Source organism: Peromyscus leucopus, chromosome 6 (genome assembly GCF_004664715.2).
Source record: "Peromyscus leucopus breed LL Stock chromosome 6, UCI_PerLeu_2.1, whole genome shotgun sequence".
NCBI lineage: Eukaryota > Metazoa > Chordata > Mammalia > Rodentia > Cricetidae > Peromyscus > Peromyscus leucopus.
In genome coordinates, this window is record NC_051068.1 from 49490314 (window position 1) to 49503010 (window position 12697).

Below are 12697 nucleotides of genomic sequence, written 5' to 3' on the forward strand. Positions count from 1 at the left end.
ATAGTCACAGAGATGATAGAACAAAACAGATATTACAGAAGCAGATAAAGATGAACATAATCAAAAAATGTTTGACAATGGTTAAAAGGCTTTTCAATGGAATAAAGAATGGTCTTTTAAATATTCTTTAGGAATATTTGCATGCTCATAAGCAAAAAAAAAAAAACCACAAAAAGCCTCTGTACAGCACATATTTTGTTGAAAATGTGCTCATGTTGTTTATTTGTATATAAAGGACAAAGCTCTTGCATATCTTTGAAAATGACAGTGGAGAAAGTCTATGTGACCTCACATTTGGTTACTGATTTCTAGATTCAATACCTAAAGTATTTTCAGCAGATGAGAAAACTGACTTTTATTATATCATTATAGTTGTAAATTCTGCTTTAGAAGGGTGAAGCATAAAAAAAAAAGCAACAGAATGAGATAACATTTCCAGAGTAAATATTCAGTAAGAAACTATATATGAATATAAAAACAAGTAAGTAAAAATGTAAGAAAACAACCCAATAAGTTGGATAATTATATAAAAGTTGATGCTACCAAAGAAAACGAACTTGTGAAAATGGCCTATTTTTAATATTCAACACATGTCCTCACCAAGGCTGCCTTAGCAAATATTAAATGCTCATTTGCTTACATCACAGAACTTCACAGATGTACCCTGTCTGTGCTTCACTTTTTATGGTTTTAGTTGCTTCATTTCACAAGTACAAATAAATTAAATGGAAAACTAATGAAACTATTCATGAATTTTAATTTATTAATCTTCCTTACCTGCATATTGTCATCTTTACTATCTCTAGTTTTCTGTGGGACATTAGATTTCCTTTGCAGAGAGCATCACCATGTCTCTGGATATGCACACTGCCATAGTGATTATGATCACATAATCCTATTTTATTTAATATTGGCTATAAAACATAGGATTAGTGATGCTAGAAATTCATCTATCAGAATCTGAAGATGTAAATTGGTTTAAAAAGTTGAAAGCTCTTGAATTCATAAGCAAAGAAAATATATCAAATAAAGTGATTGCTTAGGTTTGTAGAAAGAACAAATCTTTGATCTGTGAAACTTTGAAGAAATAATAATTAATGCTTGTTATACCTGCAACACCAAAACTGCAGACATCATGAACCATAATGTTATAACCATTAGTTATTGTGGAAAATGTATACTTATGTATATTATCTACATGTCAAAATGTAATGTATATTGGATGCCTTATTATTTACATTGATATATAACTACTATATACTTTCATAATGAACTACTACTATATAATTAACATCAAAAGTCAAGAATCCCAAGGTCAAGTAAGGTCTACGACAGCTTCCAGATAATGACTGCTCATGGATTTTAGATTTATGTCTTTTGTCTCCCTTGTAAAGCACTTGAAATGAAGACACCAAGTTTCTTGTTGTTTCTTCTTGTAAAAGATCAATGCCTTCATGCGTCTCTGACTCATGATCTCATCTCTTCCTAATTACACAATTTTACATCATGTATCTTGAAGAGCTAAGACCTGTTACATAAATGTTTTCAGAGGACACAGATACTCATGCCATAAACACCAGTTGCAATTAGATAAATGTGAAATAGGACAGAAGTGAGATAGCATTACACAACTATTAGAGTGTTTAAAATACAATAGAAGCTAGAGTATGAATGCAAAACTCTCAGTGATATAGAACATGGTATCTAAATTAATTTTACATGGGTATTAAAAATCATGACTATATATATCAGTAGTCTTAGAAATTTTGTTTGGCAGATTCTCATTAAGTTAAGTAATTATTAATACCTGGCTTAGCAATCTGTTAAGTAATGCTGATTTGATAACACATATAACCAGAATATATCTTATTTATAATTTACTGGAGCTATTTATATCATCTTTGAAAATAGAAACAATCAAAATACCATTATTAAGTTACTGGGCAAACAAATTTATGTAACATACAGTAGAATACAATTTAATGGTAAATACAGAAAATGTAATGGCATAGATAAATCTTAAATATATACACTAAGGAATAAAACCAATTTCATAAAAGATCATATAAGACTACCATTGTACAGTATCAGTAGGAAAATAGAAAATGCTATACAGAGTGAAAGTAAATAACTCAGTGGCTGCTAAAATTAGGTAATAAAGGATTTGCATAGTAAAGTGCATACTATTTTGATGACCTGCGAAGCTTTTGTAAGAATTGATACATGATGTTATGTATGAGACAACAGTCATGAAATCTTGTAGGTGAGAGCGAACATAACTTTATCATTATTATAAACACACACCACATTGATTTGAAATGATTAAGAGATTATGGGATGTGATTCTTATAAAACAGTAAAGGCATAATGCAAGAGAATGAACAGAGTTTGAAGGGATGGAAGCAAAGCCAGTCTTTTACAATATATTGTATATATATATAGTTTGTAAGCAAAGAAAATTCTGAATATAAGCATTCTGTATTGTTTGTCCAGACCCTAGTTGATTCCAAGCATAACTCTACCAGTCTTTGAGAGAATTATAAGCAGTCTTTCTTTTTTTTTACTTTTAATTCACATTTTAATGTTTGAAAACTATGTTAACACTACATTTATACAACATAACTTTTTACACTATCTTATCTATACCACACCCTGAAAAAAAAACCCAACTGTATATGATGGACATTGAACAGCAAAGTTTTGTAACTTGTGACTCACTTTGGATGCCCACCCCAAATCATTTACAAAGTTTTTACATTAATAAAACAGTGCTGTGCTACATGTACTGAGTCAGAGGGAGTCTAGGACACACTGGACTTTAGAGACTGTATTTCGTACCAATGGTTAAGATTCAAGTGATGGTGATGGGTACAGACTCCACAGTCTGTGTTGGCATTGACATTAAAAGGCAAACATGCAAGACCTTTGAAAGTTTAACTGACAGGATGTTTTCCTTCAAATATGTGCTCATAAGAATATTCAGCCCTCCCCTCAAGTATCCCGAAGTTTGGGAAAAGATAATTCCATTTTGAAAAGAAAAAAAAAAAAAAACCCTCCCTAACTTCTGTTTTCTTAAATTCTATGCAGTAGCATCAATGTTAACCATGAAAGAAAGAACGTTAGGAAGAAACAACTTCTCATTTGGGGGCATGTCTGTTGCTATATGACAATGGTTTTCTTCTAAATCGTTCTTATTTGTATCAACTTTCTTAGACTCTAAACAAAAAAGAAAAAAAGAAAGAACAAAAAGAAATCAGAAGGATCATTTCAAAAGTAAGTATTACTCCAGTACACAAACAGGTAAAGCTACAATAAACAACATAACTGTTGATCAATATCCTTGGTGAACACATATACTTTGAAGCTTTACTTGGCTTTGGGTCTGTAATAATTATTATAATTAACAATAATTGAGATTTAAATCTTTTATTTATATTTTAGTGATTTCCATCTCTTATTAGATCTGGATAGTTTTGTTCTCTATTATATATGGTACTTTCCCAAACCATTAACAAGTAATGTATTTTTATTTGAATCATATTTATTCATCACATGTTTTTCAAATTGTATTAATTATATTCCCATTTTATTTTTTCTCAATATATAAGGTTTACATGTATATGCTTACCTTTATTACATAGCTCTCTAAATGTATTCTGTATAAAGAATCATTTTTTCATAATTTTTGTAGAACAAAAATATGCTATCAATACAAATACTTATTTTTCATACTTACCTTTTATATACTGGCTCAGTATTTGTTATTTCTTGCATAAGACTTTTCCAAAAGTAAAGCATGAAATACATAACAATACTTCCACAGATTTTTGTACGTTATATGGTCAGGGGCCATTACAATTTTTATATCTGAGAGTAAATTATGCTTAAGAAATGCAATTGATAGACTATATTCATTCTGTAATAATTTTAATTCTATAAGTATAATTCATTTCTAAAGCTAGAACTGTTTCTAATTTGAACATACTCACTCAAGTCACCCATCTAAATTTTGTAAAGCATAGGGAGCCTTTTTTTATTGAACTCTGATATCTTAGTGCTGAGTATCCTTAAGTAATCATCAAATTAATTAATTCCTGCAGGGTTTAAAAAAATCTTTTCATGAAGTATGTTTTTCAAGAAGCTGTTCTTTAAATGTTCCTGTGAGGTATTATATTTTAGTCTTGCTTTTGTGCTTCAAATTTATAAATATTAGTCTTATATGCAAACAAACATATAAACTATTCATTTTGATTTTTCTTCAAAATTGTAAGTTTTTTTAAATCAACTGCCAATTTGTATGAAGGTTGAGACTATGTTGTACTGTTCTACAATTCAATCATGAATCTTTGTCTCAGTTAATTGCAGATGGTGTTAAATCTAAATCATTATTTTTAGCATTTGTATTTATGTTACTTTGCTTGAGATTGGTCTAGTGAGCCTCTTCTAAATGGCAAATAATTAGAATTCTCCAAAGACACTGAAAGAGGCTAATCAATATTACCAAGATACAATGTATAATAACCTTCAGATCTGATTTTTAAAGTAACTCAAAAATCTAATAAGGCATGTTATACTTGCATATTAAAATACTGCAAGCATATATTTGATGTATTTAAACTGTAATAGAAAGAACCTGATACTTGTTTTCTCAAGGAAGAGGAAACTGTAGCTTGAGTTTTCCTGCCTTGCCCACAGTCAGGACAAATCTTTGTCACCTGCCAGTCCCACGGTCACTAGGACCCAACCAAGTAAACACAGAGACTTCTGTTGGTTACAAACTGTATGGCCGTGGCAGGCTTCTTGTTAACTGTTCTTATAGCTTAAATTAATCCATTTCCACAAATCTATACCCTGCCACGCAGCTTGTGGCTTACCAGAATCTTTTCATGCTGCTTATCAGGGTGGCGGCTGGCAGTGACTTCCTGTTCTTTTATTTCTCCTCTCTGTTAGTCTCACCTATACTTCCTGCCTAGTCATGGGCCAATCAGTGTTTTATTTATTGACCAATCAGAGCAACTTGACATACAGACCATCCCACAGCACAGCCAAGTGCAGACCATCTCAGACACCTGCACTCAGGCCTGTGGTCCTAATCATCCTCTATGCAGACCTGCTAGGTAAAGCCATGAGGAACCCAAGAATGGGCTCCCACAGGACCTACAGAATATCCCACAGCAGGAAACTTTGTAGCTGTTGGGTTTCCTCTATTGTATCTTCCTTTCTTGAAGTGAATTTAACTTAGAATGTTACAGATTAACAGAAAAAGAGGATATGGATAGGGGAGACTTGTGTTTCTTTGATGCCCGATTGAGAGGCCATGAAAAGTTTGGCTCTTGTCAGCAAGGGGTAGCAGCCACTTTCACTAAAGACTTCTGTTACATTGTGTTTGGAGCCCTGGGTACACAAATAGAAAGGGATTGTTCATGTAGAGCAATAGAATAACACTTTTTTTTGACATGAACATCTTTGAAGACCGGCCCTATGAAGTTGGTGGAGAGACTGACCATGGTCAAAGTCTTGTGCCCGTTCCTGAAAACAGTTGTCTAAGCTTTTCATTGGACTCAGGGATGTTTCTAAAGGTGACATCACTTTTGTATCTGGTGCTCCAAGAGCAGGGCTGTAGTTTTGCTAAAAAGAGACATGAAGTTCGCCCATCTTCTCCCTTAGATGGAGAAGGCCTGGTTTCCTCATTTAGCTATGATGTGGCAGTGGTGGACCTCAACGCAGATGGGTGGCAAGACATAGTTATTGGAGCCCCACAGTATTTTGACAGGGATGGTGAAGCTGGGAGTCGTGTATGTCTATATTAACCAGCAAGGCAGATGGAGTGATCTTAATGGGACCAAAGATTCTATGTTTGGAATTTTGGTAAAAAATATTGGAGATATTAATCAAGATGGCTATCCAGATATTGCTGCTGGAGCTCCCTATGATGATCTGGGGAAGGTTTTTTTATCTATCATGCATCCCCAACTGGCATAAATACCAAACTAACACAGGTTCTTGAGGGTATGTCGCCTTACTTTGGCTATTCAATTGCTGGGAACATGGACCTGGATAGGAACGTCCTACACTGATGTTGCTGTTGGCTCTCTCTCAGACTCAGTTACTATTTTCAGATTCCGGCCAGTGATTAACATTCTGAAAACTATCACAGTGACTCCTAACAGAATTGACCTCTGCCAGAAATCCCTGTGCACTTAGCAGGATATGCCTCATGGTTTAAACATGTTTTGAATATACTGCAAGTCCCTCTGGTTGTAATCCTCCAATATCAATTTTGGGTAAAGTTGAAGCTAAAAAGGAAAGAAGTTTTGGGTTGTCGTCATGAGTTCAGTTTCGAAACCAAGGTTCTGGGGCAAAGTATACGCAGGAGCTAACTCTGAACAGGCAGAAGAATCAGCAGGCATGCATGGAGGAGAGCCTTTGGCTGCAGGAGAACATTAGAGACAAGTTGCATCCTATCCTCATCACTGCTTCTGTAGAGATCCAGGAGATGCCAGCCCAATATCCAGGTAAAGCCACGGAACACGTGGTGACATATAATTAATAGAATTGGGCTGAGTTTAAATGTAAGAGCTAGTCAGTAGTTAGCCTGAGCTAATTGCCAAGCAGTTTTGCTTCTGAGTGATTATTTTATACACGGCTGTGGGGTCAATGAGGCTGGGCAGGGCCAGAGAAAACTTCAGCTACAGAATGTGGTCATTTCTTGAGTATAATCTCTTTTTCTGGAGCTGTAGTGGATATAGTTCTCTCTTCCCTGGCTGGGTGGTTGGTCTGTGGAATTCATGGAAGGAACAGCATTATGGCTTGCAGAATATATCAATGAATCTTTTGAAGAAACATCCAGATGGGAAACAAATAAGTCTATGTTGGCATTTATTGAGGAAACTAATGGAGCAACATTTGAAAACTCCAAGTAAAATAAAATAAAATAGTGTAGAAACCTTCCTGATGACTGCACTCCATCTGTTTTTGGTTCACTGGATGTGAACTTCATGTGTTAACTTAAGCACTTTTATTGTAACTTTTTTCTTATTTTTCTGATGGTTATAGAGGATGGTAATTGAAATTTTTCCAGAAAACTCTTTCCTCTCCATTATTTTTTATTCATATTAGGTCTTGGTCAGCTACTCCTCTACCATCTGTATGCCTTCAGGAATCTGTCAACCATTCTGTATGTCCAATGTGGTTATAGAGCTGATTTACAACTAAGCTGAAATAGCTTTATCTTTATCTCTAGGAAAGCCTGGGTGACTGGAGTTTGATTATTGGCAAAGATAAATGCAAGAATTATGATGTGAAGTTTAAAGTTTAAAACTCTCTACTGCTTTCCAAATCAGTTTCTTCACCGATAGTTTTTTTCTGGGTCCAATCTGTTAAGTCAGGTTTACTTATTAATGACAAGAGAGGGGTTACAATCTTCACTTAAACTTCTCCTTTGAACTCCCTTGGAGCTAAGACCCCTCACTCAGATTCTGTTGGGTCAATCTGCTCTCCTTGGATGAATAAGGATTCTGAAACTGTCTGTGAAGGATATTGGATGACTTTAGATTGTTTTCTGTACTGCCCCTTTCTGGGTCATATTGTGTATCTTTAAATGACATACTCTTTGTAATGTCTGTTCAATTATTTCAAATACCCAAGCCATGGGGATCTTCCTGTTTACAATACTGGAAGTCAGAAAACTTAAAATATGGAACTTAGAACAACAGTTATTTTCCAGATCCAAACATATATCTTCTTACCACATCAACACTTCTGAAAAAGGGCAAGGAAATACCCTCTGAGATAGCTATTAATCACTGAATGCTTGAGCTTGAGTATATTTACACCATCCTTGCGAGCCAGTTAAACTTCCAAAGATCCAGGTCCTAATATCACTTTGCAGGTAAGATTTCAACCAATCAAAGTGGAATGACACAGATAATAGTGGAAGCCTACTGCAAACAACAAAACCTCCTTGCTTACTTCACATTTAAAGAGTTTAATAATACAATGGGTATTTTAGAAAATTAATTGTTAATGTTGATTCATGAAACACGTTTTCTTGATTAAGTATCCTACCTATAGTTAAATTAATATAATACTAATGATATTTCAAATGAGCCTAGAAATGATTTTTAATTTTTTTTTACCTCATGTAGCATGTAGTATCTTTTACTTTTTAAGTCACATTTAACAATGGAAATTGTTACACTATTATTTTAGTTCAAGTTTTCATTTTTATATTAATTTAAAAAATATTTAATTTTCAGTTTTATGCATTTATGTTTGTGTCAGTGCATATGCACATTAACTCCAGTGACTTTGCAAGTGAGAGTTGTCATATCTTCTGGAGCTGGGATTGCATAGTGTGTTGTGAGTCACTGGACATGGACCAAGGACCCAAATAGCATCCTCCATAGAAACAGAATTTGTTCTTAACTGTTGAGGCATCTCTACAATCCCTATCACTTCCCCAAAGAACAAAAAAAATAAATCTTATGCTAATTGCATTGCACACCTTAAACCAGGAATATTTTATTATGTTACAAAAGTAGAAACAGAAACTGATAGCAGGGATGTTCTCTAAAGCCTTTAAGAAGTCACATTCAATGAATTGCTAAGCTTCAATTTTAATCAGAAGTGAATCTGAAATTGCTACTTTTATGATGGGCTCCTTACAGGTTTCTCTTTTCAGTGACAGCTATACCTCAGTAATCATGCAGCTATTTGCTACCACCATAAAGTTCTTGCTTAGCTGGGATCATGCTGTTTCAATTTTCCAGCACAAAAGCAGATGTAATGTGTCTATTCAGTCATCACAGCAATTCTTGTGAGGACCCGAGAAAGAGAAAGTGGATAGGATTCAAGGGTGAAACAACACATAGTTTTTATTATTAAATAATAAAAAATATGTATATATATATTAAATCAATCTCACTCTAATTAGCCTTTGAAGGTAGCTGAGAATATTCTTCAGATTTGCAGCATAATGGAATCTTTGACTGAATTATTAAAATGAGATACCTTTGTGATATTTTCTTTTGAACTGCTGCACTTTAAGGAACTTCTGAATAGCAATGAAACACTAGCTATGCTTTGTACTTGAGAATGCTGAATATTTTTACAAAACTCAGTTTTATATTTATTTAGGAAGCTTATTTCAAATACCTAAGTGAATTGATTCTAACACGTGAAGCAGTGCAATTGGAGAAATTTATATATAAATAAACATGGCACTATTTCCATAGATTTGCCGTATTTGTAAGTTAGACAATGCATTTAGGTAGTATAAAGTCTATTCTTAATGCATGGGCATAAAGAAATACACCAGAAAGTTTTATGCCAACATTAGTACTTTCTGGTAAGACTACTTACTGTTCTATGACCAGGGAACGTCTCTTCAATAGTTCCAAAATTTGAAACATAGAGATAGTTCTATAAACATGCAGTGATCTATTTGTATTAGTGTGGTTCCATCCAGTTTAATTCTTCTTGTTCATTTTTCTTATAGTTTTGTCTAAGCACCTTTTGTACTCTGTAGATTTACCAATATAGGCTGGTTTAATTTTCCTTTCTTGATTGTTCCTTATTTTCCCTTTATTTTTTATCATGCTTATAATTTCTCTATTCTTTCTACATCCTGCATCTGCCTCCCCCATTCCTTTTGGGATAAAGGAATAGGAAAGAAGCAGTTCGATTTCATGAATGACTATGAAGTATATTGATGACATTGAAATGGGAAATAGGATTTCATACATCATTGAACTGTTTATCCATTTAAGAAACATATTTACTTAAAAATAGTTGAAACCTACTGTTGTCATTGAAAACTGACATAACAAAACTGTCTTAGCAAAACAGAGATTGTGGTTATATGTATTGTGAGAAAATGGAAAATATAAAATTGCTTCCATTTAATACATATGGCTTGGATAGGTCACTGCCTATTCATAGGCTTATTATTTTTAACTGTAACATGAAGATTTTAAAACAAATTTATTAACTTGAATATAAAAGATCACATATGCAAGACTACATTTTTAATCTAAAAATAAATCATTTAATGATTTAATAGTATTTAATAACTTTTTAACATTTAACTATTTAATGATACATAGTAATAGAAAAGTCTGGCCATCAACCCAGTTCAGAGGCATTCTTGTTTTTATTTTTAATTTTATAATTAATTTAATTTTACATATCAGCCACGGATTCTCCTGTCCTCCCTCCCCCCAATGCACCCCCCCATTCCAACCTGTTCCTAGGCAAGGACTCCCATGGGGATTCTGCTCAGCCTAGTAGATTCAGTTGAGGCAGGTCCAGTCCCCTCCTCCCTTCACCTAGGCTGAACAAAGTGTCCCAGCATAGGCTCTAGGTTCCAAAAAGCCAGCTCATGCACTTAGGACAGGTCCCGGTCCTACTGCCTAGGGACCTCCTAAATAGTTCAAGCTAATTGACTGTCTCACTTATCCAGAGGGTCTGATCCAGTTCCATGGGGGCTCCTCAGCTGTTGGTTCATAGTTCATGTGTTTCCACTAGTTTGGCAGAGATCCACGGCTAAGCCCCAGGTGGAGCTCCAGGAGTCCAATCAGCTAGAGAGAGGAGGAATTATATGAGCTAGAGATATTGAGACCATGATTGGAAAAAGGGCAAGACTACTTTTAATATGAATTACTAAGTAACATCAGGTAATAAACAAAGAAGAGTTTTGGTTGCCTGAAACAGACACATGAAACCCAGAAGTCTACCCATTGCTATCCCTGTGAATCAATATACATAGGTACCATATAACTGAATAAAAATTAGTCAATGTGGAAAATGAACAAATAAATGATGTGTACAGACACCTGAAATCCATCAGTTAAAATAAATAAGTGGAAAACTGCAATCATTGAAGTAATGAAAACTATAGTGAGAGTTGTTTATTTTCTTGCTTAATTATCAAAATAAGTGACATTAGAAAAAGTTAACATTTATAGGTGTGTAAAGAAGAGAACTCATGTTGGAAAATTTTATTTAAAATATATATGCATAGTTATACACCAGCTTATTTCAATATGTGTATTTCAGGTATACAGTTAATAGTATGATTCCTTATGATGTTTTTGGATATCCCTACTATTATTTTACCCTCCATCCTTATTATTCTATATTTATCTCACGTTCTTTCCAATTAGAGCCCCTCATTATTCCCATTTCCTGTCAAATTACATGTGCAATGCCAATCCCATCTGTATTGCCCCCTCTCCCATCTCCTCAATGGTCTCAGGAATCATTACTGAAGAGGGGACAAAAGATTTTAAGAGCCAGAGGAACAAAGAGTTTGCTGTGTCCTTTTGTCCCCAAAGTAATGTCAGAAAGTATATCCCTAAAGTCTTACCATCCTGACAGACTAAATGTGAACTGAACAATAGACATGCTGACCTAGTATTGGTGGAGTTGGACCAGAATGGGAAGGATGGTTTAAGAGCTCATTGTGCCTCAGCCCTATACAAATAAAAGCAAACAACTAAGGAATGCCAAGAGAGGGAGAAATGAATTTCCCCAGAGAAGAGCATATTGATCAGTTATCCAATAACAAATGGCCAGTATGAAAAACATACATACAAATAACATTATAAAGAGTGAGCAGGATGTTTTATCTATTTATGTGACTGTGTGTGTGTATGTATGTGTGTGTGTATGTATGTGTGTGTGTATGTATGTGTGTGTGTGTGTATTATATGTATATAACAAAATTTAGTGATAGTTGGTCAATAAAAAGGTCTTGAATTTGAATGAGTACAAAGAGAGATATATATGGAAGGGCGTGATGGAGGAAAGTAAAGGGGAAGCCTAATTATATTACAGTCTCAAAAATGAAGAAAATACAACAAACAAACAAAAAGAAACAAAGAACATAAACTGACCATGCTAATGCAAGGTGTAAACCTGTACCAATGCTTCATAAGGTAAGTCAAAGTTACGTTAACATAAAACTCAAATGAACTACATCAACTTTGGTACAGTTTTATCAGGAACTAAACTGTCTTCAGAATAGAGACAGAGTAGAAATTAAAAACTGTTCTCATTTATATTTAATATGTGAAAATGTAAATTATTTAACAAGATAGTGTTATTAATTTAAATAGAGTCTCAGAGAATTTCTATTAATGTAATATAAATTTCCATGATGGCTTTGCTTCTTAATAAATATATGAACTTCATTTCACTCTTGTATGTTTTACTGTGGAGTTATATTCTGTTTAAGTCCAGACCCACTAAATTGAGCTTGATGGACTATGATGTCTTTCTACTTTTATTACTGGTCATTTTGGAGTTTGCTGTGAGTTTTTATTAATTCTGCCTAAGATAAGAGTAATTTAAGCACTAAATTTAATTGCCCTATCCCCACTACCTACCCAATGGGGGAAATACCAGTTTCTCGACAAGATGTAATCATAAATGATGATATCCTTTGGCTTAATTATCATGACTGTTGCTTGCTGGGAGGCAAATTAGAGAAATCTATTTTAGCAACATGCTGAGTCTGTCTTTAATGATTCTTTATATCATAAAATGAAGCTACACATCAAAATATTCACAGACAAACTGAAACATTTATTCCTTCTATTTGATATCTTAGTTAAAAATCATTTGTTATCTGTCAAATAATTTTAAATACAATTACTTTTTCTTTGGTGACTCTGAAATCTAAGTTATATAAATG

At 33.9% G+C, this 12697-nt stretch overlaps 1 pseudogene; it reads left to right on the forward strand.

Annotated features, from left to right (window-relative positions):
- The first annotated feature begins 2840 nt into the window (after positions 1–2840).
- LOC114691742 lies at positions 2841–7318 on the forward strand (annotated as a pseudogene).
- Positions 7319–12697: the final 5379 nt, after the last annotated feature.